The sequence below is a fragment of the Struthio camelus genome, chromosome 1 (assembly GCF_040807025.1).
Source record: "Struthio camelus isolate bStrCam1 chromosome 1, bStrCam1.hap1, whole genome shotgun sequence".
NCBI classification, from domain to species: Eukaryota; Metazoa; Chordata; class Aves; order Struthioniformes; family Struthionidae; genus Struthio; species Struthio camelus.
In genome coordinates this window covers 117,168,745-117,196,691 of record NC_090942.1, presented here as the reverse complement: position 1 = coordinate 117,196,691, position 27,947 = coordinate 117,168,745, and the positions used below count along the sequence as shown (strand labels likewise).

The 27,947-nt window shown below is 39.3% G+C and overlaps 2 long non-coding RNA genes across 2 annotated transcripts; one reads left to right on the top strand and one right to left on the bottom strand.

The window, feature by feature from the left end:
- Positions 1-470: 470 nt before the first annotated feature.
- On the top strand, positions 471-27,759 carry LOC138061409 (uncharacterized). The gene is made up of 4 exons (XR_011135136.1): positions 471-700; positions 800-887; positions 24,856-24,933; positions 27,628-27,759. It is a non-coding gene; the product is annotated as an uncharacterized lncRNA (long non-coding RNA).
- Positions 4,392-12,371, bottom strand: LOC138061410 (uncharacterized). The gene is made up of 2 exons (XR_011135137.1): positions 11,960-12,371; positions 4,392-7,307 (listed from the first exon to the last, which is right to left on the bottom strand). It is a non-coding gene; the product is annotated as an uncharacterized lncRNA (long non-coding RNA).
- Positions 27,760-27,947: the final 188 nt, after the last annotated feature.

Below are 27,947 nucleotides of genomic sequence, written 5' to 3'. Positions count from 1 at the left end.
ATTTTTCCCATTAAGATGTAACGCTTTAGCTATCAGATTGAAAAATATAATTTAAAACTTCTTACAATTTTTCCTTCTTAAAAACTGAGATCTTCAGAAGCAGACAAATTGTTTGTCAAACATTTATCTTCCTTTGGGAAGAAGGACAAAATGAATTTCTTGCAACAAAACGGTAAAAAATAGTTCAGCTTATCACTTTCAGCCTTTTTGGTTAAGAACGAAGCAAGCGTGCTTCTTTCTGTAAATTTTCAACAGCAACATCATTACAAATATGAATGTAGCCTAAAATAAAAATTTTATAGGGATGAATTTAATTCTAGGTGAAGTTGGTTTCAAGTTTTGAATCACGTATAAATGTGACTTTTTTTTTTTTTGACGCGCATAACTCTGCTGTTTCTCTACCCTTCACTTGTGAATTTTCGAGCTCAAAGACAACATCAGTACAGCTTCTAGAGAGAGAATTTCCCTTCTCTAACTTTTACTGACTGATTAGCAGTTCAGTCAGTGCGCTTTCCCTTGTGTGAAAGGGGAGGTGCTGAATTGGCAAGGGGGGGGAAATCCCGGCAGAGGCCGGGGACCCGGCAGAGCTCCTGCCACTAGGTGGGAGCAGTGGTTTAGCAAGGAGAACTGCGGGCTTAGCAGCGTGTCTCTTCCCAGCAGGAAAAGAGCAAAAGACCCACTCTGCGGAGACGGACTTTAGGTGGGATGCACTTGTGCAAGCCTAGAACAGTGTTACTGAAATGCTGTTGAGGTCTGGCACCTAAAGTTTACATGAGATTAAACTTGTTTTTACCCCTAGGAGTTCTGTGCGTTAAAAGGCGGAGGCTGTCCAAACTTCTGCAGGATGTGGTACCACCTTGCATCTCAGCCTATGGGGTATCTGGAAGGTGAGTGTTCCTTTGGAAGAGATTATTCTGGAAGTTATATTTGAACACGCCAGGTTTCTCACAGAATACAGTGCTTCTAGCAGTTAGAAGTCAGGTAGGAGACAGTGAAGTCCACTTCTTTCTTACTGCCAGTATGGTGGTGAGTGTACTTCTCAAAGAAGTGGGAGATACAGATTCAAGCCCCTATTCTGCCAGAGAGGGATTCAGAGCCATGCTTTGAGAGGGAGACATCTGTGGGTTGTTTTGGGATGGGTCATAAGGTACTCCGAGCACGCTCTACCCAGTCTGTGTGAAGTGGTGCCGCTATTAAAGGTCTTGAAGGTTCAGTGAACTAGCATGAGAACAAATGAAACTTAGTGATCATGGCACCCACGCAGCAGCAAGGAGATCTGGGTTTTGGGTACTTGGGCTCAGGGCCATTTCTGTATTTTACCACTAACTGTTGATTGTAAAATGCTGAAACTCTCTGTACAAGAGGAGTGTTATAATGACTATGCTATAGTAATGCTTCTTTTTGGCCTAAGGATTTCTGAAATTTTGCTGAATTTTGGTTTGGCGGGAGCCAGTCTCCTGCTGGCCTTGGAGCTGAAGCATTATCCTGGATGGTGTGGGTTTAAATCCTGGATTTCCATTTTCTGTGCAAGTGCAGCAAACATGAGACTCGCGTATTCAGAACGTCATCATCATCATTGCTGTCACTGTTACATTATTATTTTTTAAGAAGCTCTGCTCAGTTCTCTGAAAAGAAGGTTGTTGGCTCTTACGTATGAGGAAAGGTTCTAGACCTTGGATCTTAGTGTGGTGTCTGAGCCTTGTGAAAGGATCTGGATTCCAGATGCTCTTATTCCAGTATTTCCTGTTCATTAATGTTAGCACAGTGTGCTGGCTGCTTTGGACCCTGCTCTGACATATACCTAGAACTGTAAAGTAAGCTGTAAATGAAACTTCAAGCTATGGAGTAGCATGAAATACCAAAATGAGCTTAGGTATGAAAAGGCCCTGGCTATATGTGGGTTATAGATCTGCATGCACGATCCTGTGTGCTGCAGGTCCTGGCCCAATGTTCTCCTTTGGAAGCAGCTGGACCAAACAGGAGTCTTCATACCAAGGTTAAAACTAAATGATATCTCGATTATAACATATAGCAGCAGGAGAGTGGAGCTGAGTCAGTCCTAGCTTTACATATGTATTCTTTTGCGGAGTGAGAGCATCTTTCCAAAGAAATATTCTGTACTCCATGTTCTCATGGACTTTGAAGACAGAGAAGGCAATTATCATCTAGCCTGAATCCCTTCATAGCAGAAGGAATTAAATCTCATAGAATTATTTTTTCTTATCATGGCAGTCAAACTTCTCCCTGGAAAACTGCACACGTGCACGTATTGAAAATTCTAAATCATCCATAGGCATTGATTCCTTAATGACAGTAACCAGAATGAGATAGCTTCCCATTCTATTTTAATCTCTGGCAAGCAGCAATCTCTTATTGCTGTTTGGTAGCAAACCTAATGCTAAACCACTTTAGCTCATTGCAATACCTTGTTATATTTGAAGCCAGTGAACTTAATAGTGCAGCTATATTTATTTTATTAAGCTTTTTAAGTAATCCAGACACAGGAACTCATTATCATAAAGGCATTCAATGGGAAGAATGCGTATAGGATATTTCTTGAAGAATACCAACCATCTGAAAATGGTAATGCTATCACGCTGTGGTCTTTCATAAGATTTAACCCCAGTCATGAACAGCATTAACATTTTTCAGAGTACAAAGAAAACATGTTTTTTGTATTTACTAATGCAATATCTACAACGTATTATGTCTGTTTTCTGGGGAATTAGCTATGCAGAAAAAGTGATATGTATAAATGATATAATCACAATATTTATGTCTGCTATTTATTTGTTAAGTTTTCAAGTCACTCCTCACGTACATTTTAAGGAGAGAAAACGAAGGAACATACGGATTATTTTTATAGCATGACTATAAATCAGAATAGTGAGTGGCAAGACCCATTTTCTTCCTTGATAATATACCTTTTATTGGCATGTGTCTATACAGGATAGAAATCAGCAAGCTCGGCTGGGGAGTGGTAAGGTGTGGGGGAATAAGAGTGAAGTTGCAGTATCTACTGGTCATTGTTTTGATAACGTATAATTTCCCATCACTGAGGATAGTACTTTACTCCAGGCACATAGCTCTGCTACTGATTTTTTTTTTTTCTTTCAATCAATTTAAGGAAATACTGAATAACATTGCGCTCACAAAAGGAAGATCAATTGACTCAATACATGTAGTCACTTAATTAATACACTACTTCAATCTATACAGCCCGTGGGGTAATTTAAATGGTGAAGATGACCTCAATAGCATCTCCTGACTTCCGAGTTTCACAGAAATCTTTAGCTTTAAAATTGGCTTTCCATGTGAGGCAGCTAGGACTCTTTGCCGTATAGTAATAGTCCATAAATCCGGCACCCACATCAGGGCAGCTCTGGGCTTGCTGCCCGTTCTCTGATAAACTGCCCAAGGAGGAGAAAAAGCAGCAGTGACCTGTGAGCCTGGGACTTCCCTGTTCTTTGCCAGGGGGCTCAGGCACCACCATGACTTCACCGAGAGAGCTGATACTGCCAAACTTTGCCCCAAATGCATGGTAAACTCAAACTTGATTGCCCTGTTTCACCTTCATTTCAAAATAAAGAGTTAGAATTTCTATTGATTCTTCTCCACTCTTCCACCACAATTTTCTCTCCACTTTCAGAGGTAATTTTCCAGCTAAATGAATAGGAATACATTTCTCTTTAACAAGCTGTGCTTTGCAACATTCAGAATCCCCTTTCAGAGGTGCAGCTCTGACTTTGGAAGGGATGAAGCTGGCCTTTTTTGGGTGGGCGTGGACCTTTGCTGTATACATCCCCAGGGAGCCACTGAACAGAAAACACTTCTGCCTCTCAGCAATTCTGTGTGAGCGGAAGATGTGTATTAAGTGAGACTGTTTTATATGTGAGACTGTTTTTTATGTGAGGCCATTGATTCATAAGTGTTTGTGGTCTCAGGCTGCTCTGTAATTGTCCCATGCTTTTGGGAGTTCACAGTCAAACTATTGTGAACAGAAAAGGGTATACTTATTGATACAGTACAAATATTAACCTTACTTATTTTCATAATGAATAGTAATCACTCTTTTGTTTTGTTTCTTTCCCCATCCCCCCTTCAAACTAAGGTTTCATAACCAAACTATTCAGTAAGGAGAGCATTCAGTACTCTGAGCATTCAGTATCTCTCTATTTTGTCCCTCCGCAAAATAGGTATAATAATGCTTTCCTGTCTCAGACATTTTGTGAGACTTTACTAAGAGTCTGGAATGCGCAGGTGATCCTAGAGTGTTTTCATGTTCTTCCAATGACCCATAAGTAACTGCTAATAAAATCCTAGAGAAACATCTTCTGTTATTTTTTCTCTTGTGTATAATAAAATTCTGTAGAAATGAACAGAATGCACAGTTATACATGCCAAATGTTTAATTCATCATTTTTCTTTCCTAAATAAAATGAAGAAATATTTGTGTGAGACATAAAACCAGAAGACCTGAAAAGCAGTAAGGCAAAATAAAAATAGGTTGCTGAGCTCGAAATGTTAAAGACCCTACATTCTACTGAAGATTCATTGATATACAGAGGTGCTATTTTCCCCTCTTTTTCCTGTGACTTTAAACCTAGCAAACATTTTAGCAAGCATGCCTGTATGCAGAACAACCCTTCCTTTTAAATGTAGAATGGAGATTTTTCTCAGCGTTGTAATGACTCATTCATAATTTCTGCTCTCCTCCCACAGCAGCAATTTGTTCCATGTGAATTCTGGTAACAGGCATCATACAGTGCTAATGCTAACATGTAGGAGTCAGTCAGATGTAAAAACCCCTATCACGATTAGCATTAACATCATACAGCCTACAGAAGAGCTCCAGAGCCTGGTGTATGAGCCATAAAGAACTGAAACCACTGGTTTTTCCCCTTGATTTACCTGTTTAAAAAAAAAAAAAAAGAAGAGAGAGAAATGCATCTAACAAATTGTGTCAGAGAGAGAACTCATATCAGAGGAAAAAAGAGAAAAAGGCTTGTAGTTAAATACAAGAGAACCATCTGCTGTATATTTAAAATAAGCACAAATTCGACTTTTTTTAAAGATACTTTTGCAAGAGAGTTAGAATACATTCACTGTTCCTCTTCTCTGAAGGCCTTTTCTTTCCATCATTCTGTTTATTGCTTTTGTCTTTTTTGTTTCTTTATTTGCACTGAGCAGAAGAAATATTGGAGAAGGGGGACTAGGGAACAGATTTTACATGTCACATGAAGCACAGTCTTGCCTGATTTTGGATCCCTTTAGAGAACAGTTAATGAATGCTACTACTGAAATGCTCAAAATAATAAACCTCTGAAAAGAACATGTGATCAAGTAAAAAATTACTCACTGTATATTTTAGTAAAAAATAAAAACATGTTTATCATGATAGCTAAATGTTTAACAGGTTATAAGAAACAGAGTGGAGAAATAATCATAGTTTCATCAATAAGCAGTGTTTATGATTAACAACAAATATTCCTTTGGATTCTGGCATAAGCAAGCACTTAGCAGAGAGAAAACCTGTTTGACGGATTCAGTTTTCAGTGTAGGACCTATACGTGGGGCTCCTATGCACTCTTTACAGGTGCAGGTTGGAATGAGATGAATCACTATAATTTTCTATGTATTGAACAGTGCATTGTTAATCACTTCTTAAAATTAACCAATAACTGATGCTTTAACCATACAATTAATAGGAGCACTAAATTTTTTTGGCCAAAAGTGAATGTATGTATCAGTTGTATGTCTTCTTTCAGCGTGTTATTAGCTCTGTCCTGAAAATAAATGAGGAAAATATAGTTTTGGAAATCAATAATTATAAAAAGTATATCAAATATCTGCACAGTGAGGTAAAAATGCACTCAGTAGAAGAAAGGTTAGAGAATCCTCATTACAGATCAAATTTTCTGTTTTTTTTTTTTTTTAATTTTCAGTTACTTACCTCAGTATTAGGGATGGAATAGCTGAAGCAGTCATTCCAAGCAGGCCTTTTTAAACCTAAGTAATGCTCTAGTAAGTTCTCTGCTCAATCTACCTTAATTGAAATATGTTTTTTTTTTCCCCATCCTTTTAAGATAAAGTGGCTGAATCTTTCCTGCTTTCTGTTTGATCTTCCAGTAACTGGGTTTTTTTTTTTTTTCTTAAATAGCTGTAAATTTTTTTAAAAAGTAACATGAAAAACAGCATGGGAAATGGGACATTATATAAAAGACATAATTTTGGAGATCTTTTTGTATGTAAATTTAAAGAAACTTATGAACTTTTATAGCTTCCTTACTCTTACTAACACATGTTTTAAGAGGAAGTTAAAATGTCATAGTAAGACTGTGATCTAATTTAGAGATTTTAGGGAAATTACCTTTCGCTTTGTACCACTCTAAATGAAACTAGCCAAGTACATGGTTGTGATATGTAAGTGGCAAACAAAAATTCCAGGACGAATATAAAATTTTGGTAGGCAGAAAAAAGTGGTCTAGAAATTTCCAAACCTCAAATTTAAAATGATGATTCAGAAGTCTGTTAAGTATTCAAGCTAAACTCTTACTGAAGTCAGACACTGAGGCGTGTGGTGCTACATTTGCATTCGTGGGCAATGAAGTGAACAGTTTCTAAACCTCAATACTCCAAAATGTTGTGTGTGCATATGATAGATGTGTGGGGGGAGTGAGGGATGTAGGGCAGGGGAGGAGGATGGGAGATGCAAGGTAAAGTATTCACTTTGGGGTTTTCATTTTTCTGGAAGAAAGTAACCAAATTAATTAACACTGTGAATAAATGGCCAAGCTGAATTCTATGTGGACTAGCCCTGCTTTGAGCAGGGTTTGGATTTGGTGACGTCCAGAAGTCCCTTCCAAACTAAATTATTCTGTAATTTATTTATTGCACTGTTTAAGTCCCTGACTTCTTATTCACCTTCTGTCATCCAGTGGCATACATTTTCTTGAAAGGGTTGATGAAAAATGCCTGTTCCTCTAGTGGGAACTCTACCTTTGACTTAATTGAGCATTGGATCAGGACTATGCTAAGCAGTAGGAGAAGAGTTTTGCTACAAGAAGATACTGTGACTTTGGAGTCTGTTACCCTAAGAATATTTGTAGATAGTTTTTGTGAGTTTGCATGATCTTAAATGTATCCCAGGTGGCTGTCGTTTACATCATGCTTCCCCAAAACTAATGCTTACCTACCTTTTTAGGATTTGCCAGGTTTTGTTGAAGAGGAAGAATATTTTATCTGTGGTTTGTAGAAGCCATTTGTGGGGTCAATGGCACTTTCCTCTTCAGTCTGCTCTCTACTGCCTTCAGTTTTGGAGAAGAGATGTCTTTGAAATGGATTGCTTCAACAGATCTGCTTACAGTTTCATAAAAGGAGCTGAGTGGGCAATGTACTTGCACATGTACAGTCCACATGCACAGTTGGGAAGCAAGAGGCTACAGGGAGGAATTGCTCACTAGAGATTTGCTTCAGAGAGTCAGGTCCTCTGGGCAAGAGCGGGTAAGTGGGTAGCAATAACCACCAAGAAGCCTTTCACTTTGGTGCTTTTCTACTCCCACTGTCTAGGCCTTATGTAATGGAATAGTTTTGCCTAGGCTGGCACGTAAACATTTTAATTTTGTGTTAAAAACAGGGTCTCTAAAGCTGCAAACTGTTTTGCTTCTATGTGCTACAAGAGAAAAAAAAAAGAATCATACTTTATCAGGAAGTGGTGAGAAATGACATGTGTTTCCTCTTGCTGAACCTTCGTAACAGCCTTTTGTACAGCTGTCTGATTTCCATTACATGAACAAATACATATATTGCTGCCTTCCTTCTCACATAGCTCTAAAAATGTCACCTTGCCATGAATGGAAATGATGACCATCCACTCATGCTGAAATACAATGAAATAAAATCCCCTATCACTTCCCTTGCAACGTTAAAAAAGAAAAAGCTCATAAGATCTGGTGTGATCTCCTTCTCCCTCTTCCTCTTTCCAGTACTCTCTCTTCCTGCAGTTAGCACTGAGTAACACACTTCTCCCTATCTCATCTGCTGATCTCTTTGATCATCAGCTCCCTGCCACTCATCTGCTTTTCTGTTCCTTCATCTGTTTTAGTCACCTCAGAAAGATGTGTGTTTTAATTTCATTTTCAAACTTCACCTTCAGATCCACTTTCCTCGCTATTGCCTCCACCAAAGAATTCATCTCTTAGGCTAGATTTCTTCCCCTTGATTATTTTATCCCTCTTTGACCTTAAGCCACATGTGAACATTTTGTCCCATGTTGCCTTTTTGTGAGTGTCCTTTCCTGGTTCTCCTCCCAGCTCTCTGGCCAGTTCACCAGTTTTCTCCTCTCCCACCTCTGAGAGAGTTTGTAGAGTTATTATGTCATATATTTCCTATATACCAAAGACTCACAGATCTGTCTCTAATTCTGAGCCTTCATTTAATCATTGACTTTGCTAATTCTTGATGTGTCCATCTGGATTTCTTAATAGTAGCATTTGACTTAAGACAGATAAAGCAACACTTATTTTTATTTCCAGTGTCGTCTCTGCTTCATTCACTCTCTGACAGCATCAAATTCTTGCCATCAGCTTTTTTGTCAATAATATACAGAAATAATCTAGCCATCAGCTTTTTTGTCAATAATATACAGAAATAATCTATTCCAGCAGTGATGGCCATCTCAGTTGCTTCCTTACTGCACTGCGTCTACTCCTCACCATTTTTCCAGGTCACTCTCCTTCAGAAAACATTTTATCTTGATGGTTCCTTTGTCCTGTTTCAAATACCTCCTAAAGGTCAAATTCTGCTATGACAGTCTCGAGAAATGTGCTAGTGCTTACTGGAGCCTGTGAGGCAGCTTAGATAAACTGAGAAGCTGGATGATTTAGTTTGACTGTAAGCAATAAAAATAGCAAACATTTACAAAATTTTCTCTGCTCTCATATACACGTGTATTTCATTTCTTTTCTGTCCTTGTAATTTCCTCAGTATTGGGCAGTGTTTATCTCTGTGTCTGTTGTAGTATTAATCCAACTGATTGAGACCTTCCTGAGATTTGTGGCATTATTGAAAAAAATATTATCTAACAACTTTGCAGAGAATAATGCATAAAACACCCTTTGCAAACTGTCTTCCAGAATGTGTGAGAGTGGACATCAATTCATAGCTTTCTTTTTATTCCATGAATTAAAAAAACCAATTCTCTGAGTTGTTGAAGCACTTTGAAAGTCTGTTCGAGTATAGGCAGCTCTCTAACCTGGAAGGAGTTTCTTCTGTCAGTGCAGTACATGTCCTTAATCAGCTAATCCATTACTCTAGCCTATATTCAGACTCCCTTCAGAAGGAGCACAAGTATGGTTCAAATTACCTAATTCAAATACCACAAGTGCTCATTTCTCCACCTCTGCATTTGTACATCATTGTACAGCACCTCAGGGGGTTTGAGTGGATTTACTCTGATCCACTGTTGGACTATAAGCATCCAGCTCGTTAGATCAGTCACATGTTTGTTAGCCAGCTTTGACTCTACAGTCCAAATGATCAAATCCTTATTAATCTATTAACTGGGGGATCCTTTGGTATGAATCTGGAATAACATTCAAACCTTATGTCTCTGGATTGGTAGCAGAAGGCCATGCCAGCTCTGACACCGCTCCCAATATAAAATATAGACATAAATTAATCAAACATAGATTAAGACAGTAATTCCAACTCTGCAAGATTTGGTAGACAATTTAGAAAATATATTCTTCAGAAGTATTCTCTGAACAAAAAAAAAAAATAGAACTTTTCCTTTTGGGGAGCTACACCTAAACCTTTTAAAGGTTGTGCAAACACTTCCATTACATAGCCCATTTTCAATTGGAGAGTATGAGGGAGAAAAGGCAATCCACCAAAGCCGGATGTCTGCAGTACTCACACACAGGTATCCATACTCACAGACATGGCTGAGGAATCAGACTGAGATAGACCGTGATCATAATGCCTTGAAGTCAAAGGCTGGAGAGGCACATTGACCTCAAGAGGCTTTGAAAGAGCTCTACTGAGCCCTGGTCTTTTAGCTCTGCATAAAAACGAGACATAGCTCACAAGCACAAGATTAGATTAGGTACTGAAAATTTACTAAGGGCCTGATTCCAGGAGAAAAAAACTTGAATGAGCTTGGAGCTCTTGACAGGGGTGTGCTGAAAAGCAGATTGTGTGAAGAGCTTTGTAGGAGACCTGGGGTGGGACTCACATCATCCAGCTGTAGCTGTATAAAAATTAGGTCTTCAGCCTGTGCTATCTGTGTATTCTCCCTTTACGTTCAGCAGAGAGAGAGGTGGGCACCGGCTGAAGACTGACATACTTCACCCATTTTATATCTTTCTTAGAATGTGGCTAATTGCCCCTGGATGTGCCTATATCCTTTCATTTTCAAAAAACTAAAATTTGGTATACTATATGAGAGTGGCTTTTGAATCTCCCTTCCTCTAGTCATGAAAAAATCTTTTTTTGTCATCAGGTGTGCATAAAAAATAAGGCCAAAGTTAAATGTAGTAGTTTCAGAGATATTTCCCCTTGAATAGCAGAAATCTCATTTTGACTGAAAAAAAAAAAAGTATTGGCAAAATGATATAATTAACACATTCTCTAATTCTTTTAATTATCTACAGAAGGCCATTACATGTAAATAGAACACCACATATCCATTTTCAGACTCTATATGCATTTTCAGAAGGACTCTAAGTCCTCTATGTATATTCACAGGAAGAATTAGAATTTCTCAAAAAGTAAAAGTATTCTTTTTTTAAACAGTTAGAAAAATATTGAGTTCAAGTCTCTCACTTAAGATACTGGATGAGATCCAAAGATGCATATATTGGTAGAAAAATCTTTTCTCTGCTGAAGTCTTACTTCTAAAATAAAATATTCCCATATCTCTATTTCACATTGTGGACCAGGCAGCTGGAAAATTTTTTGGAACATATTTCAGCTATTTTGTTTGTTCTTCTGTAAATTAAAAATTATCATATTTTAAAAACCTAATAGAATCAATGATTAAGTTTTGCTATTGGATGCCAAATTTTAGTCCAGAGCAAATTTTTATGGATAAATTAAACTTCAGAGTTTTCACCAGATAGGTATCACTGCTGAGCATGGAGCTCTGCTTTGTCAGCGCAGATATGCATTTCAAGAAAGTTATAAAAAGTTATTGTATGAGCTATTTAAACATTTTAATTTTAAAAAGAATAAAAGCAAACCATATCCAAATGACACAAGCCTAATGGGTATATTTTAAAGAAAGCATTTCTGGGTTGCTTATCTATGAAATGAGGACGAGAACTGGTCTCATGTCCAAAATTATTTGTATGTCCGAAATTAAATAAGTTAAACTTTCTACAAAGTGCTGTGTTTCCCCACTTCAAAATCTCTCTGACAAGCTGTAGGCAAGAGAATATCCGCATCTTAGTCATAAACCTCGTTGAAATACATAGCTGAAACATTGTAGAACAGATATTCTTTATAACATAGTCTTCTAAACGATCCATCTCGAAACAAATTAAAAAATGGACTAGCGCAGGCATAAGAAAGCATTATGCATCCCCCTGTGTCCTCTTAGATGCCCCTGGATACCTCTCCTAGGTGTGCTGTGCTGTAAGTTACATGAGGTGAAGCCATCTGCAGAAGTGAATGCAAAGATGGCAAGGGCACTTGGTTAGTAATCGCTTGAGACTGGTTGTCTGTATGGGATTCTGGATCGCTGGAGGCATATTTCTGTAAGGATGCCTGTCTGAATATTTCTGCATGTGTGTTAATGTTTAAAGTTTAACCTGTCCGACCCTTTAGGTTTCTAAACCCTGTCCTGAGGCCCCTTCCCTTGGCCTGCTCCTGTCTCTTGTAACATATGATCTTCTCATTTAAAAAAAGAGCACACACAAAAATAAACAAAAAAGCCAAAGAACCAAACTGAAAAACCTACCTGCTATGAGGCAGTTTCTTTACAGAGAGATGCAAGCAAAACCAGTGCAGCAAGAAGGCCACAGACTTCCTTTGTTCCATCTCACATGTTAACCATGATCACTGAGGTTTGTTTGTATTTTTTTTTCTTCTAGAGAGAGAGAGAGAGAGAGAGAGAGAGGGAGAGAGAGAAAGAGAGAGAGAGGGAGAGAGAGAAAGAGAGAGAGAGAAATAAAGCAAACACAAATTTTAAAAAAGCAACTGAGGCAGCAACAGTTGCCATAGAGGTCTGTTGGTCTGGCTGATCGCCTGATATCCCTGCAGCACAAGTTAGGTGAAGAAAGCCCGCTCCAAACAACTTGAGACCCTTTATAAGTCATGAAGGTGACTCATAACTAACCGACTTGCCTTGCTTTTAGTAAATCCCCTGCTTTCCTTTTCTTAGAACAGAACTTGAAAAAAAAAAGAAAAAAAAAGAAGAGAGAAAAACCAAGGAAAACAGAAAACTCCAATCAAACTGAGGATTTTTTTAAAAAAAACACCATGTACTTTCCTTCCCTCAGACAGCTTGGCATCTGCTTTTGAATTGAGTAATAATAACAAATGCAAATGATTGTTTAGTAGTGATGGTACATTTAAGCAAGTTAGGGGTATGTCTTGTGGGAGAGAGAGCGTTCATGGCACATATCTTCAGAGATCTAACTGGAGAGGGAGTTCGCTGTGGCGAGCTGTTTCTTATTCTTCTTTACTCTTGCATCCAGAGCTGTCCTACACGGATTTGTCTTATTACAATTAAAGCTGGCATGTCCCAGCGGAAATAAAAATATATCATGGAGATGGATAAAATTCTTCTTGTTCTCAACACATGTGCACAGGCACCTGACAGCTGTAGCTGGAACGGTTGCAAACCTCTAGAACTAGAGGCAAGTCCTAGCCAAATTTCGGTGTATATGGAAGACTGTAAAACAGTGGATTGCATTACCCTGCTGTTAAAAGCATATGGCATTTTTAACGTTCTTGAAAGATGACTGCAGAAGATTTGAAGATCTATTGATCTGAATGCACAGGAGATATAACTTTAATTCAGTTCGTAGGTTCTGAACGTATTCCCAGAAATACCCAGTCTGTGTGAATTGCCAGCAACTGAATTTCTGAGGTGTACTGCTACGTGCTGATTTTGCTCAGACAGTGAGTGCTGTGTGGTCTCACAATACTACCTTTTCACCATTAATAACAGAATTCCTCCTGCCTCCTATTTTGAGTGTTCAGCAACTCTTTAAGATTGCTGAAAGACAATAGTTCAATGTGCCAACTGTTGAAGCGTAAGAAAATAAAAATGTTTTGACAAATGTAATCTTATACGCACTGATCTTCTCTTTGGCTTAGGTATGTAAATAGAAATGTCTTTGTTTTCAATGCTGTTGAGCTGTTAAGTTTTAGGTGCTTGTCCTCATATCCTGCACTCACTTGATTACATCAGACCCTCATGCCTTATTAAAAATATGGGAGATTCTGGCTCCCAGGGTTGCAGAGAAAATGTTGAAACTGTAGCAGGAGCAGTGATGTCTCCCTAACATGCACCAGCAGCGATAGATCTGTGAAACCCAAACTACTCTGGGACCCTTGGTGGAATATGAACTCCAAGGTGCCCCGCTCCGGGGCTGGTGCTGCTGCCGCTGCTTTGGACCAGCTGAGTGCTGCTGCAGTAGAGGGCCGGAGACCTGGCCATGCAGATGTGTCCAGATGGGCAGCAAGAATATGGCGGTCTCCTCCCTATGGCTGTGGTTAGAAGAAGACTGGACTTCTCTTAGGTCACAGGAGAAGGAAAACCAACCAAGCTACTTCTGCTCTCCCACTCCAGCATCAAAGGGGTCTTCGCTTACTTGGCCCTTGCAAGTGGATGCAGGGCCAAAACTTTCAAGGGGAAGAGGTGGCAGGTTCCATTTCAGTGAGTTTAGATGCTGGGATTTTCTTCATCCAGGTTGATTGTAATACAGCATAAAAACCTTATTTTTTTACCCCAAACTCTTTTTTAATATGCATTTTTATTTGTTTTCAGTAAACATCTGAAATTTATCTTTCTAAAGAGGTGAGCGTTAAGCAATGTCACTGCATATGTGTATGTCTGTATGTGTGTTCCTGTCAGTCTCCTCTCTAATGACTTTTGAAATCATGAATCAGTTTGAACCCACATTGACAGAGGGATATCTCAAGGATGTGAAGGTCCTACAGTTTTTGTGAAAGCAAATGATCAGGTTATTAAAGCTCCCATTATGGAAAGGATGGCAGTGAGAGTTCCTCCTTAGAGGTTCTAAGCTCCTCTTAGATCTTGCAGAAGCCACATGGGAACTAAATTACAAATCCTATAGGCAACCAAATTTTGTTCATTGTACTGCTCACAAAATGACTTGGTTTATAGAGGATTACATTAAGTGAATGAAAGCATCACTAATTAGCTAATTAGCATCAGCTAATAGAAGATTTTGATGTAAAGAGTGAATAAAATCCTAAATTAGCTAAGAACAATAACATATGCATAATTTACCAGGAAAGTCAGATAACATTGTTGACGCCTAATTACAGGTACCTAATTAGGGCTGTGTGCATCTGTATTTGAAAGCAGGCAGCCAATCAGCATCACATACTCAGGGACACTGGGTGGCATCGCTGTGGTCCCAGGGCACAGATCTGTAGCCTGAGACAAGCATGACCTTACATAATATTTCAAAGTTTCTGAATATGATTTAAGTGGCTACACTGAGAGACACAAAGCAGTAATGCCTTGCAAGAATGTCTAAAAGACCCTTTAAAAGGCCATTTAAAAGCTTTCAATCTCTAAGAAGTATGCCGTAGATTTTAAAAGTCCTAGCCTCTTTCTGATTATCTGGCATGCAGAGAAACAGACATTTCCTAACTGACACCTGTAAAGATGGACAGGTTTCCTGTCTTCTGTGATGCTGTTTATGAGATATGGCTGACCAACAGAGGGCAATATGTTCATACAAGCAGTAGTTTCTGGTCCAAACCTGAAATGAAGGAGAGTTTTTCCCCTGAGCTCCATATAACACTGGTCAATTGGATAGTCAGTGATAATCTCACCTGACATAGTGGTTACAGCTCCTAATGGCATCTGTCAGAGACAGAAATAGACCACAGTTTGGTCTCTATTAGAAAATGAAAAAGGTGGAAACATCAGATTTAGTTATAACTTTTTAATGACAGAAGTATTAACTTCAAATAGAGCCTGTTCACAAGTAACTATGGGGATTTAAGTTATGGGTCACTGGAAAGCGTAATGGCAATCTAGAGATAGCAAACTTCTCTTTTAATTACCTGCAATTTTCTTCAAACTTTCCAGAATCATCTTCTTCTGCTTTTTGAAATAAATTGTGTTTTAAGTAAGGAGCTTTCTGAGCTGAAAATTCCAAAATTGCTAAAATTAGGCTTTGTAATAAAAGACGATTGTAAACTTTTGTTCTGAGTACTCTTACAATACTTCTATGGAAACTGTGACGTTCATTGATTGTAGAAGATATTTTTGAACAATAGGTCTTTAAAAATATGTAACATTTCAATTATCAAAAATTATTCTATGGCTTATCAAATTTTGTCATACTGCCATAAAAATGTCTAAAATATAATTTAAGATGGATGTTTAAAGTTTCCCAGACTATCTCTTGCAGTTCTCCTCCATCTCTTCACAATAGCCTATGGCACTGCAGCTTGTGCAAGCCTGGGTTTTAATGGCAATTGAGTCGCATTTTCAGGAAAACAGTCTTTTGTTGTGAGCACCAAAATTCTGCCCAAGTTATTCTTTAAGTGTCTGTCCCATCTTTTGTGATACAGAAATCCTACTGGTGAGCCACAGAGGAGCCAGAACACAGTTGCTCAGATCTTTCTTCCTTTTCTGATCCAAAGCTCAGGAGTTCTCGAGTCCAAACACTGCCCTCCCCGTTTTTTGCAATATCTCTTGTCCATGCAATGGCCACGGTATTTTTAAAGCTGCCACACCACCAAGCTGTTTTGGGAGACCTGCTTTCCAGAGGGCCTCATGGCCCATCCAGGAAACTAGGGCTTGTACTGTTCCCTAAGGAGGTGAGGAGGCATGGGAGAAAGAGCTGAGCTACTTGTGGTCCTCCCTAACTTGTGTGTCAGCCCTGATAGTGAGAGTCCCGGAGGAGATGCCAGAGAAACAGGCTGCACAAATGTCGGCGAGCTGCTTGGAGATGGTGCCAGTGAAAAAGCTAGAGGTCAGGTGCTGAACACGAACGCCAGGGCTCCCTCACTAAAGGCTCTGGAAGGAGGCAGCAGGGACTGAGAAGGCTGCCTAAAAAGCTCTGTCCTGGGGGTACATGGTTCCTGCCACTTCTTTAAGAAAAGGAAACGACTCGATCCTAGAAAGCAGTGAAAACCATAAGAGCTAATTAGGGGGACTTCAGTTCAGAAAGGGAATGAATGTTATTGTGAACTTCTGATTCCTTTGGGATTATCTTCACATAGCAGAATGGGATCTATTTGTAAAATCCTGGAGGAGGAGGGAGCCCGCATGGGCCCTCCACTGCTCCAGCCCAACGCTAGCCAGACCTTATTTGTCTAGAGAGATAAATGGTGGGATATTGACAGGTTGGGATGGTGCTGAGATACAGCTGAAGCCCCCTTCTGCTTTGGACCGTATAGGCAAGGCCCAGTCCATGCCTAAAAGCAGTGAAGGTGTGGGGGAGGGGAGCACTTAATGAACAGTAAAATAATGAAAGATATTTTTGGGGCAGAGTTAAAAAATTGAATATGCACGTATTTCTTCATAGCTTCTTAAGGACTGAAAAAAAAAAAGCATTTTGCCAACAAAAAAAGTCATTTGGACCACAGAAGCTGAGTTTTGGCTTTACTAGATTGTTTTGGCTGATTTTTGCTGCTAATTTCAGCACTGCAAATTATTTTTTTCTTTTTGCTGTACCAAAATAAGATGTTAATAAATAAACGTTTAAAAATGGATTGTTTAAATAAAATGGATAAAACCAAAGTATTTTTGATTTTAACCAAAGTAATTGTTTTAAATTAAAATTAAGAAATTAAAATAGATGAAATATCTGTTACTGCAGTTGTCACCCTTGGTAGTTTAAGCGTTACTTTTACTAATTCCAATAGAATCTGTTTCTGAATCACACCACCTGTAGCTCTCCTGTTACTGTATGTGGTTAGTTACTGGTTGTGTATCATTTCTTTTATCCTCCTGCATCCTCATGTTTTTCCCCGGTAATAGATAGTGATGCTCTCCGAACGTTTCAGATAACTGAAAGCGGGCCCTTTACCCTTTACCCTTTACCCTTTTTAATATTTGTTTATGACAGTAATTTGGTCAATTCCTTGTCAGACGAGTACTGTTTAACTAAGGAAGCCCTTTGCTTTCTAGGAGCTTTCCTGCTCAGCTATGTAATATAGCCCAAAGTTGCATGAGCAAAGGGTATCTGCTGTTGAAAATATGGCTGTGGAAGTTACAGCATGTAACCTAATGAAGGAAAGCATTATATTTCTGCTTTTTTTTTCCCTTCAGCCTTGACGGAAATGAGCTAAAGGGCCTCCCATGACTCTAGCTCAGAGAAATGATCTTCCCACATTCCTTTGCTGGACATCACAAATCCTTCAAGTATTTTAGAGGGGAGCCAGAAATAAGTTAGCAAAGAGTCTTGACCTAAATCTAAAAGAGAAATTTTCCTTCCTTCCTAACCCAACTGTTGCACTTGCACTTTCACAGAGAAGAGGAAAAGCAATCAGAGCAGCGACGAAAGCTCTGCTGTTGTTTTCAGTGTTGCAGAACCTCCTGCTGCCGGCAGGTTAAACGCTCTGTTTGTACACGTGGCAAGCCAGGCCCTGCCTACATGTCATTTAAGAACTACTTTATTCCTTATAATAAGTACCCTGGATAAGCATGGCAGCGTTTGTATGATTTTTGTATTAGTTACAGCAAAAAAATGTATAAGCTATACACCTAGAAGTGCCCACAAGGCACACAACAGATTTCAAATTCTTCAGTCCTTATTTCCTCAGATATCAGAAATCAGAATTATATTTTTAGGAATCAGAAGAACATTTGTGCAGATTATTTATCACTTAGGCTGAAGAAAATTGCCTCACTGGGAAATTTATTATTTCAGAAATGTTATTTTATTTCTGGGAGGGGTAAAAATTTTTTCTGCATATTCTATATTTTTCCTAGGTCTTATTCCTGTCTTTCCTCAGATAAATAATTTCAGTTATGAGACTAGATTAAGGGAGAGCTGACTTAAACAATAATGATTAAGTGTTTGAACTTGTAAAAAAGTTACAATGGTATACCAAAGATGCACAGGGACATATCCTAAGCAAGAAAGTGGGAATTGGAACAGTAAGAGGTTGCAGATCAGGATATAGGAAAATACAGGACTGAGTACCGAGTAAATGAAAGGCAAGCTTAATGCGATGTTTCTTCACGAGAGAAGAATTGGCAGTATTTTTTCAGTATGTACTGAACGAGGGGCTATCTGCAGCTATTTGTGAGTGGCCATTTGAAGGTCATAAATCATTTCCCTGAATATGGCTTGTTCTGCTTTTGAAGACTGTTTACACGATCTCCCTTTCTGAGTTGCATTTGTGTACCTGTTAAATGATTTTATTTAATCATTTTGCAGTATAGTCAGATGGAGTGAGATAGGGCAGTCTTGTAGCCTGCAGCCCCTTCCAACCAGATCCTATTCTTTGGCTCTGAGTGCTGAGTTCACTCAGCATCTCATGGTAGAATATTGCACAGATAAGAGGATTTATTTGGGAAGAATTCAAAATTGGGAGGTAGCAGACAAACATTTTTATTACATTGAGCTAATGGCATGCATTTGGGGTTTAGGATCTGAGTTTCAGATTCCTGTTCAACGCTTCCTATGGTTTAAGCTGAAGGTCTTTGTGCTCGTTTTGGACTGCCAAGCAAATATTATTCATATAAAATATGAGGACATTTTTTGAAGTGAGTGGGTGTTTTGAAAGCCACAGTGCAAGACATCCTTACTGGATTTCTAGACTTTCTCTTTGTCTGGATGGCTAGGGAAATTTGGATATGTATTACGAATTCGTATAACTTTATTCAAAGCTCCTAACTTGCTGCAGTTTGCATGTCACTCTAACAATCTAGCAAGAGGTTGCAGCAAGAGCTAAATCAGAACTCTCTACCACTTGTTGAAAATTTAGACCTGGATCTGAGCTCCTGGCACAGCTCTGTTTCAGCAACCTACTGTGTTGTTCAATCAAGAAGAAAAATAGATGTTTACTCCCTAGGCTGAGACAGTATGCTAACGCTCAGCATGAAAAAATTGGTTTGGAGGTGTTAGAAACAGCAATACCCTAAAGAAGAGCCACTCATGAAAACGTCCACAAACATACCTTCATAACTAGAAAAAGAATTCCTAAAGAAAAAAGCCTACCAGCAGCCACCGCTTTTTCCCGTTCGGACTCTTTTTCTTTGTTCTAAGTCCTGCAGGGTTAGTAGTGTGTAAATATGTCACGTGTTGAAAGGGTTAATGGATTTTATCTGCTTCATTTATACTCACAGGAAAACTACTTAGGTCGATTTCCTGTAACACAGAGAGATGTATCACAACATGAAACGTTCAGCTGACAGTTTTATGGCAAGAAATGGAAGGAGAAGCTCTGTGAGAGCGTGCTTCAAAGAGAATAATGTAGGTGGGGAATTTTTACAAGCTACGCACAACTTCAGAAATTTCTGAAGAAGTCAGTCGCCGATCAATGATCTTTGTTTCTGTAAAGTACATAGGATTTTGTGCTTTTTTCAGTGTGATGCGTATTTCCTTCCCAGAATCCACTTAATGACAACACTGATTGTTACTACAGAGATGTGGGATTTAAAAAAAAAAAAAAAAAGATTGCCTGGTAATAGATATCTATGTCATAGAGAAAGAGATGTTGAATGAAAAAGTGCATTTTGGGGTGTCTTTTAAGCTCTTTTATCTTGGTTGGTTCCTAGGAAAAATGAAAAATTTTATAAATGCAACTCCACTAAACATAATTGTAAATATGGTCTCAAGACTGCTTTTTCTCTTTAAATGTTAATCAGTCAGGTTTATTAATGGCAATAGCAACAAGAACAATAGTAACAATAACATTAATAATTTCAGTGTAACTCATTTACTGAATAGCAATAATTAAAAATCTTCGTTAATTAAAAGCACTATCCTCCTTGAAAGAGATAAACAAAACAAAAGCAACACATAAGTAACACAACCAAAGCGGAGAGGCTTGTTTCAGTGACATGGCACACCTCTGAGAAATGAATTCAGGCAGGATAGGGACACCCTTGAAACTCAGGTGTACCTGGGAGCAGAAGCCCCTAAGGCAGTGAAGATGTCTCTATAACCTTGCCTACTGCTATTCTTTTTTTTTTTTTTTTCAAATGAAAAGCTACCAGCTTTCAGGTTGCCAATGCAACAGCTGCGAGGAAGGATATATATATATATATATGTATATGTATGTATATGTATATATATATGTGAACGTTTCAGTGCCACGAGGAGCTCGAGGGCGCCCACCCTCAACATCCTGTAAGTGGTGAAGAGGGGAACCAGAGTAAGCGAACCTTGAGGAGCTGAGAGCTTATTACCAGCATCAGGTTGTCTGGAGAAACCTGCTAGTAATTGTGTGCCTAAAATCGTGTTGTCAAGTCACATCCAACATGGCCTTGAAAGGAGCGGCTGCGGTCTCGAATGAGGCCAACACTTTTACTTTGAGTCACAGCCCCAACTGATTTCTCCTCAGTTGGAGGAGGACTGGAGAAGGACAGCCCATCTCGTTCAAAGGGGAGCAACCCAATCCTCTACTGAGAAAAAGGTACAACTGCAGTTAGAACGAGGCGTTCTGTATTTAAAGAAGGGCACAGTAGCACTCAGGATGGGATACCCTGTGGTTTTGCTCAGGTAAGCAGTGCTTTCTCACATGACTGGGCCCGTTAAGCCAAATAGGATTATTACATTTGTGGCGGTGAACTGTAGGATCTGGACCATCTCTTCTCACAATATTTCCAGAGCTGGAGAAAAGCAAATGAAAATACCCCAAACCAGAGCATGATTCCGCAGCAAAAGCATGAACAGGCAAGCAGCATTATACCTGATAAACTGGCTAACAATGTGGCAGTGCGGGAGAGCGTATCCGTATCCATACAGAAACATCGTCTTGAGTCATGAATGATCTGTTGTACTTTCAAGCTAACTCATCGGCCTCAGTGTGGCTAATGCAGGCACATGAATGCTCCCATGCAAAGTGAAGCTGAAGGTGCAATTCGAAGAGCAGCTTGCCCAACATAGTTGGAGGCCTGGGTAGTCCTCCAGTTCCTCACTGGGAGATGGTTCCTAGGGCTGCTGCCAGGGCCAGGCAGACTGAGGGCAGGGAGCTGGATCCTCAGGGAGTCCCTGGCCAACAGGGGTGTTGGAAAGCCCTGCAGGTGGCTTCTCTGCTCTGAAGTGCAAAACCTGGGAGCCGGAGAAGCTCTGGCTTCAGCAAAAGCTCTGCAGCTTTCTGCCTGACAGGGAATGTGAAGCTCTCTGTGACCAACAGCCAGACCCTGACAGACCCTCCAGAGCTGCCCAGGGTCTTCACTGAGGCATCCTAAAAGTCTTACCTTAACTTTAACTTACTTTAGCTTACTTTAACCCCACAATTGCCCCCCAGTTACTGATGGGGTAGTTCCATCCTGAGGCAGTCGTGACGGGAAGGATATGGTACTCTGGAGTTGCAAGCCTCAGAGATCCAAGCTCCCAGCAGAGAGATGAGCTGGCAGGAAACGAAGGGGAATGCCACTCACTATTTGGTGAAAGTCTTTTGAAACAGAAACATTTCTATGAGGCTTAAAGTCATCACAAAAAAAAGCACTGTGGTGCAGAATTCTCTGCCAACTCTAAATGATGTCTCTAGGTGCAAAGACCTGAAGCCAGAACTAAAATGTCAGCACACTGATTTAGAAGTAGCAAAATGGATTTTCTTGTTCCTTCATGTGTTCTCCAATCTAAGTTCAAGTGTTTAGTGTGCGTGTGCAACTATGAGGGCATGCAAGCTTCTCTGAGTGAAAGCTGGAGGTCTGATGCTATTGTAGAATTCAAGTCCGAATTGGTTAAGAACACACCTAATTTCCCAACACTTCAGTCCTGCGCTCTGCCCTACAAAATGCAACCTCTGCACAACTTCATTCTTTCATCTGAACCTGTCTTTATTCTTGCTTTCCCCACTTCTGTCCTTCATGAAGAAGTGGAGACAGAGTGGAGCAAAGAAGATTTGTTTCAAGCCACAAACTTTTCCCTCTGTCACTTTAGCTCCATGCAGTAGTTGACAGCTGAGCACAAAGGGAGACTTGGGCCGGGGGGGGGAATATTCCCTTCTGCCCCTTTAAAGCATCAAACAATCGTGCTGTTGCGCATTGGACACTCACAAAGAGATAAACTGTTATGAATAACCAGTCATGTTTCCAATGCAACAAACTGAAAAAAACTAAAAAAATTGCTTTGCAGGGAAAGCAACCGTTTTGGAAGGACACCTTCATGTCTTAGGGAGTCTTGAGCAATTAAATTTGGCTTAGAGGTTGAAAGAACAGTTCATACTTTCTTGTTCTTATCAGTATCTTCTGGCTAAGAAGTTTGCTACAAAAGCAGTGCTGATGATATACTTGGAAAAGATGAGACAGGCCTGGAAAACCCGTTTAACAGGAAGAAGGTTAGTTTGGCAGGAGGAAGCCAATTGCAAATAGCAGTCAATTTCCTCAAGGACTTTCTCCATAAAGCAGTAGCTCAGTCTGCCTTTGGAGGCAGACGCACATATGGATACTCCAGGCTTCCCCTCAGCCAAGGGTTTGCAGTAGGCCATCAGATGACAGTGTGCCATATGGGCACGTCTCACACTAGCAAACTTAGGAGATGAATGATTTTCAGGAATAATAAGACAATATGGACTGAAGGACAAATAGCTTTGTAAATTATTCTTTGATCCAAGTAGGCATACATGGTTGCACACATGCACGCGCGTACATACACACACACACACACACGTGCGCGCGCGCGCGCACACGCACACACACATTTCCTGAGTCCCTAAAGCTCCAGTAACTACTCCCTTTCTAATATCTACTAGAAGTAGTAGAAGTATCTACACCCTAGCATAAAGCAAAAACCTTCCTGTATAAATATTACTTGCTTCCCTGAAAATTCATCCTTTAAAAGATGTGCATGTGTAAAGCAGAGTCCACAACTAACAGCAAGAAACGTATCTCATACTTTCATGCCCACCACATTCATATCATATCCTCTTTTCCTAGGGACATAGCTTCATATGCAAAACTTTGAATTTCTGAAGTGACTCATGAAATGAATGCAGGCTCTGTTTATACTTCCTTCACCTTATTAACAAAGAATGCCAAACCACTGAACGTTAGGAAGCATTCCTACTTCATTTCTTAGAAGTTTTTGCTGTTCCCCTTTCTAATGAAGCCTGCCGTTACAATCGTATGTCAAGAATGATTCATATAGCACAAGATAAGTTTATGTATGCCTAACTTTGTGTACTTTCAGTTATTCATAAACTTACACGCTCATTCTTGTTTTAGATTTGGTTTAATTCCTGGATAAGGATGCATGTTCATTTACTTATAGAAGCATTATTTATCATATTGCACAGAATTTTATGCATAAACACTTGTCACCTGAAGCACTTGGGTGCTTTAACTTAGATAAAAACAGATATTCAAACAAGAATTCTAAAAAATAGCTGGTCAATATACATGTATCTTTATCTTCTATGTGGCATGCCACAGGTGGATGGCTTTATCTTATGTTTATCGCTGACCTAATTTTGCTGATTTCAGTGATCATCATTTTTTGTAGTAACTTATTTACCTTGCTGCTGCGTGTGGCAGTCTACTGGGCTTCCAGATATTTGCCAGCACAGGCTAATGGACTTTGGAAAATCCTGAAAATAGATAGCAGGTACGTGCAAGGTATAACTATGAAAACTAAAATTGAGGAGGTTTGAATGCAGTGGAAAAGTCAGGCCATGCTTGAGACTTGCTGCACGTGGCAGTGAACAAGGGTGTTAGTGGGATCCTTTGTTTCCAGGGACTGAAGCATCGTTTTAATCTCTCTACAGAAGGAGGGTAACAGGAAAGTCCTTGAGGGCACAAATGTGAGCACATTTGGACCTGTGACATGGGATTCATCTCATGTAGGCTAGACTTTGACAATACAGACATCTGTGTCTGCGCTAGTTGCCCTGGATTCTCTCTACGGTCAGTGGGAAGAAAGAGATTTTTTTCGTCTGGCCTATTTCAGGTTTGTACTTCAGACAGAGGTGATTTGTGCCCTAGAAGGCCCACTTATCTCTGTGACTGTACAGGAAATCTATACGTTTAGCTCAGATGCTGAGGTCTGCTTATTCTAGACATTACATTTGGTCAGGTGAATCCTATTCCTAGGGACTAGGCCAAGTCAAAGCTTAACCAGGAAAGCACAGTGAAGTGCACTAATTTCAGCATCCTCCTCAAGCAGGGTGATACAGCTCTTCTGGTTGAGACTCGGTACTGATTATGTAAAATATTACCAACATGAACACAATTGCAAACTTTTGTGGAGTACTTTAAAAGATTTAGATTGGGGACTTTACAAATTGCAGTTTATTATTTAACTCACAATATTGCAGATGAGCACTTGAATTTACTGTGACATGATCCAAATACAGCCATAAGATTTCACAACATTAAAAAAAAAGTCTCCTCAAGAGAAAACATCTGAAATCCATTCATCAAAGCTATTAAATGGAATTTATCAAGTTGCAGTTTTGTTTATGACTGGTTCAATATATCATTTCACTAAATGTACCTGTAATGATCTGTCTTTGCCAAAGGCTGTAAATAAGGAGAGAGACTGGACATCTTCTGGCACTGTGAGGGCACTCTTGGCAGGCAGAGACTGGAGCTAACGGGTGAGTTTCTTATTTACGGAGTGCAACGTTATAAAATTTGTCTTGATCTAAATGTCAAAGCTTGCTTTATACACAGAAGTCCAAATGTTGATAACCATGTCTGAATTCTTAAAGGCTTGTCATCTTCATATGATCAGTTCTGTTTCAATTTAGTAGATGAGACTTAACTCCCTAGTAGTCCACTCCCTTAATCTAGGAAAGCCGCAGAGTAAAAAGCAGTGATAGGGAAGGAATGAAGACACAACACCTCTGGGGGAGCGCAACTTATTGAACTGTATTCTGACATACATCTAAGGACCTAGTCTAATGTTGCATTCCTACCTCCTGGTAAACAGGTATGGCAAAAGGTATCAATTTAGGATTTGAATAAAAGAGGGATTTGCCTGGACAGTGCTTCATAACCGTCAGCTGCAGCAACATTGCGACTGCTTGACCACAGAGGGTTTTGGCTGGCCAGGTGTTTCTGTCATGGTCCTTGCAGGACAGCTGAACTCATTCGTGAACCAAGTGATATCTAATTTGAACATCTGCATAAACACATTCATATTGCTCTGAATAAAGAGAATACTTTTTTTTAATTTCTGAAATGTAGACTAGAGTTACCCCTAGCCCATGCTAGGCCCAGAGTGCTGTGCCATAAAAGGAGTTGCCTCACTTGAATGTCACTAACTTTGTACATTTCTGAAAAATTCTGTTCCTTCTCTCTTTAAAATAGGAAATAGTACTTAAATTATTCAGATTTTTCAAAACAGGACTGTGTTGTGACCACAGCATTTGCAATGCGAAACAAGATTGCTATATCCTATCCTAATTATTTTCAAAAGAGGTCTAACTTGGATTTCAAAAAAATTTGGTGAGGGGGTGACCAATCGGGACTCAGTGCGGTAAAAGGATTTCCTGTCTGAGCTCAATGAAAATGGAAAACGTTTCATTCCAGTTCATTACATCCTGGCTTTGCTATATTTGGGAAGCTCAGTTCCTTCTAGGTCTACTAAGTAAATTAATCTGTCAACTAAATGCCTAATGTAGGTGTAATATTTAATTAAAAATACAATGATAAATAGAAATAGTAAGTATTTATTTTGTTTGAATATTATGTAAAATCAACAAAGATTTGCTGGAGATAGTTCATGAATTTATGCATGCTGGTCCCATATCTCCTAATGTCGTATTTAGGCAAGACTCCCACTTGCTTCAGTGGGAGCTGGATCCAATGTTTGAATACAGGAAATTCCTACTACTTCTAAGAATAAAGCAATAAATATATATATGACATATATACATATTTGCAAGATCTATATGCACTTTCTCAGATATATTATGAAAAGTTAATATTAAATTTAAATTCTTGTGTAACCTTATTTTATCTTTCTGGCGACTATTGCTTATTCGCTGCTGGCCTATGACTCAACAGCTAGACGAGTGATTTAGAAACAGATTTCTCTACTTGAGGTAGACATCTCATCTACTTTTTTTTATTAAACTTGACACTCAGGTAATATCTTTTATTCAAGATCAGGTCCCAGAATGAGACACACTACTCTATTTTGAGTCGAAAAGGATATGGAGACTTACACAAATGCCCCCTCTCCATGTTTCTGTTCAAGAAATGAATCTGATTTTTGCAGTGGTCTGCAGTCATTTTAAGCTGAAAATCTCATTAAACGAGTTGGTGTAGGTTTGTCTAATATGTCTCTTGGGAACGTTACAAGGAAAATCTAAAACTTTTCTCACTTTTACACCTTCCATTCTGAAACTTTATTGACTCAAATGAAGTTACTCAAGGTTCTTACCCACCATGGGGGAGAAGCAAGCTCCTACACATGACTTTTGCTTTCACAGAGGATAAAGTGATTCCTTCCCCTGATTTTGGCTGGGTCTGTAGGCCCATGACATTTCATTATGTTGACTTACAGCCTCCAAATCAATACTGATCTAAATTCATGCTGTGGTACTGTGGCATGAGCAATCTATTACTTAAGAAATTGGTTTTTTTGGATAAAGTAATAGTTATACTCATATTTTACTTAAAGCAGATTTTATTTTTTTCTAGCATAATACCCCTCCTACCTCCGTCGGATTCCCATGGGTATTCACAGTGGTTTAACTAAAGCCATTTTTAAAGCACATGTCTTACTACTAACTGAGCAGTTTTGTACGTAGGCAAATTTTAAAGCTTGACCTAAACCTTCAGTGTCTCCTGACAGAACAGAAGCGTGAATGGTTGTGTACATAGAATAGTGGGACTCTGGAACTAACATGTTTAATGTGTCGGAAGAGAGTACAACTTATTTATTCTCTTTTCATGATGCGCTGAGCACAGTGAAAGTAGTGATACTTGCTTGCCTATATAACCTCACTTTTTTCAGTTTGTTCATTTTTAATTCCTCATATACTCTTCAAATTCCCTTTATGTCCAGATAAAATATGAGGCATTTCATCAACATTCAGTGTTTGTGGAGTACTCCTCATCATGGCATTAAGTTGTTCATGGCCTGCATCTTGCTTTCATTCCTTGTAAGCTGGCAGAATTCTACCTCTTTCTTTGGGATATGCTTTGGTGAACTTTGGAAACTGTCGTCTTAATCACAGAAATGCAGATAGTGTTGCTTAACTTCAAGTGAAAGAGTAATTGCCATAAAGCTAACAGGACCATTCACAAGTTTGACATGGAATATACTTATCTGTTTGCAGGGTCAGAGCCTGAAGTTGTGCAGGACTTATGGAGATCATTGTGGTGCACTGGAGAAGGCAGTGAAATAATTTTTTACTTCGCTTATAACACGCACTTGATAAATGCCATTACCTGAAAGACATTTGGCTTGGTTATCTGTTTCCTATTTGGGACGTACATTTGCAGTGAGTCACTTTTTGATATGTCAGGGCCACTAAATCACAGGCGGATAGAGAAGGTGAGAGTCACAGGAGAACCATTATTTCCTCTGGATAATGCCATTAAGTTTCCTGACAATTCCAGCTGTTTCTTGTTTCCCAGAATAGAGATGTTTTACTGT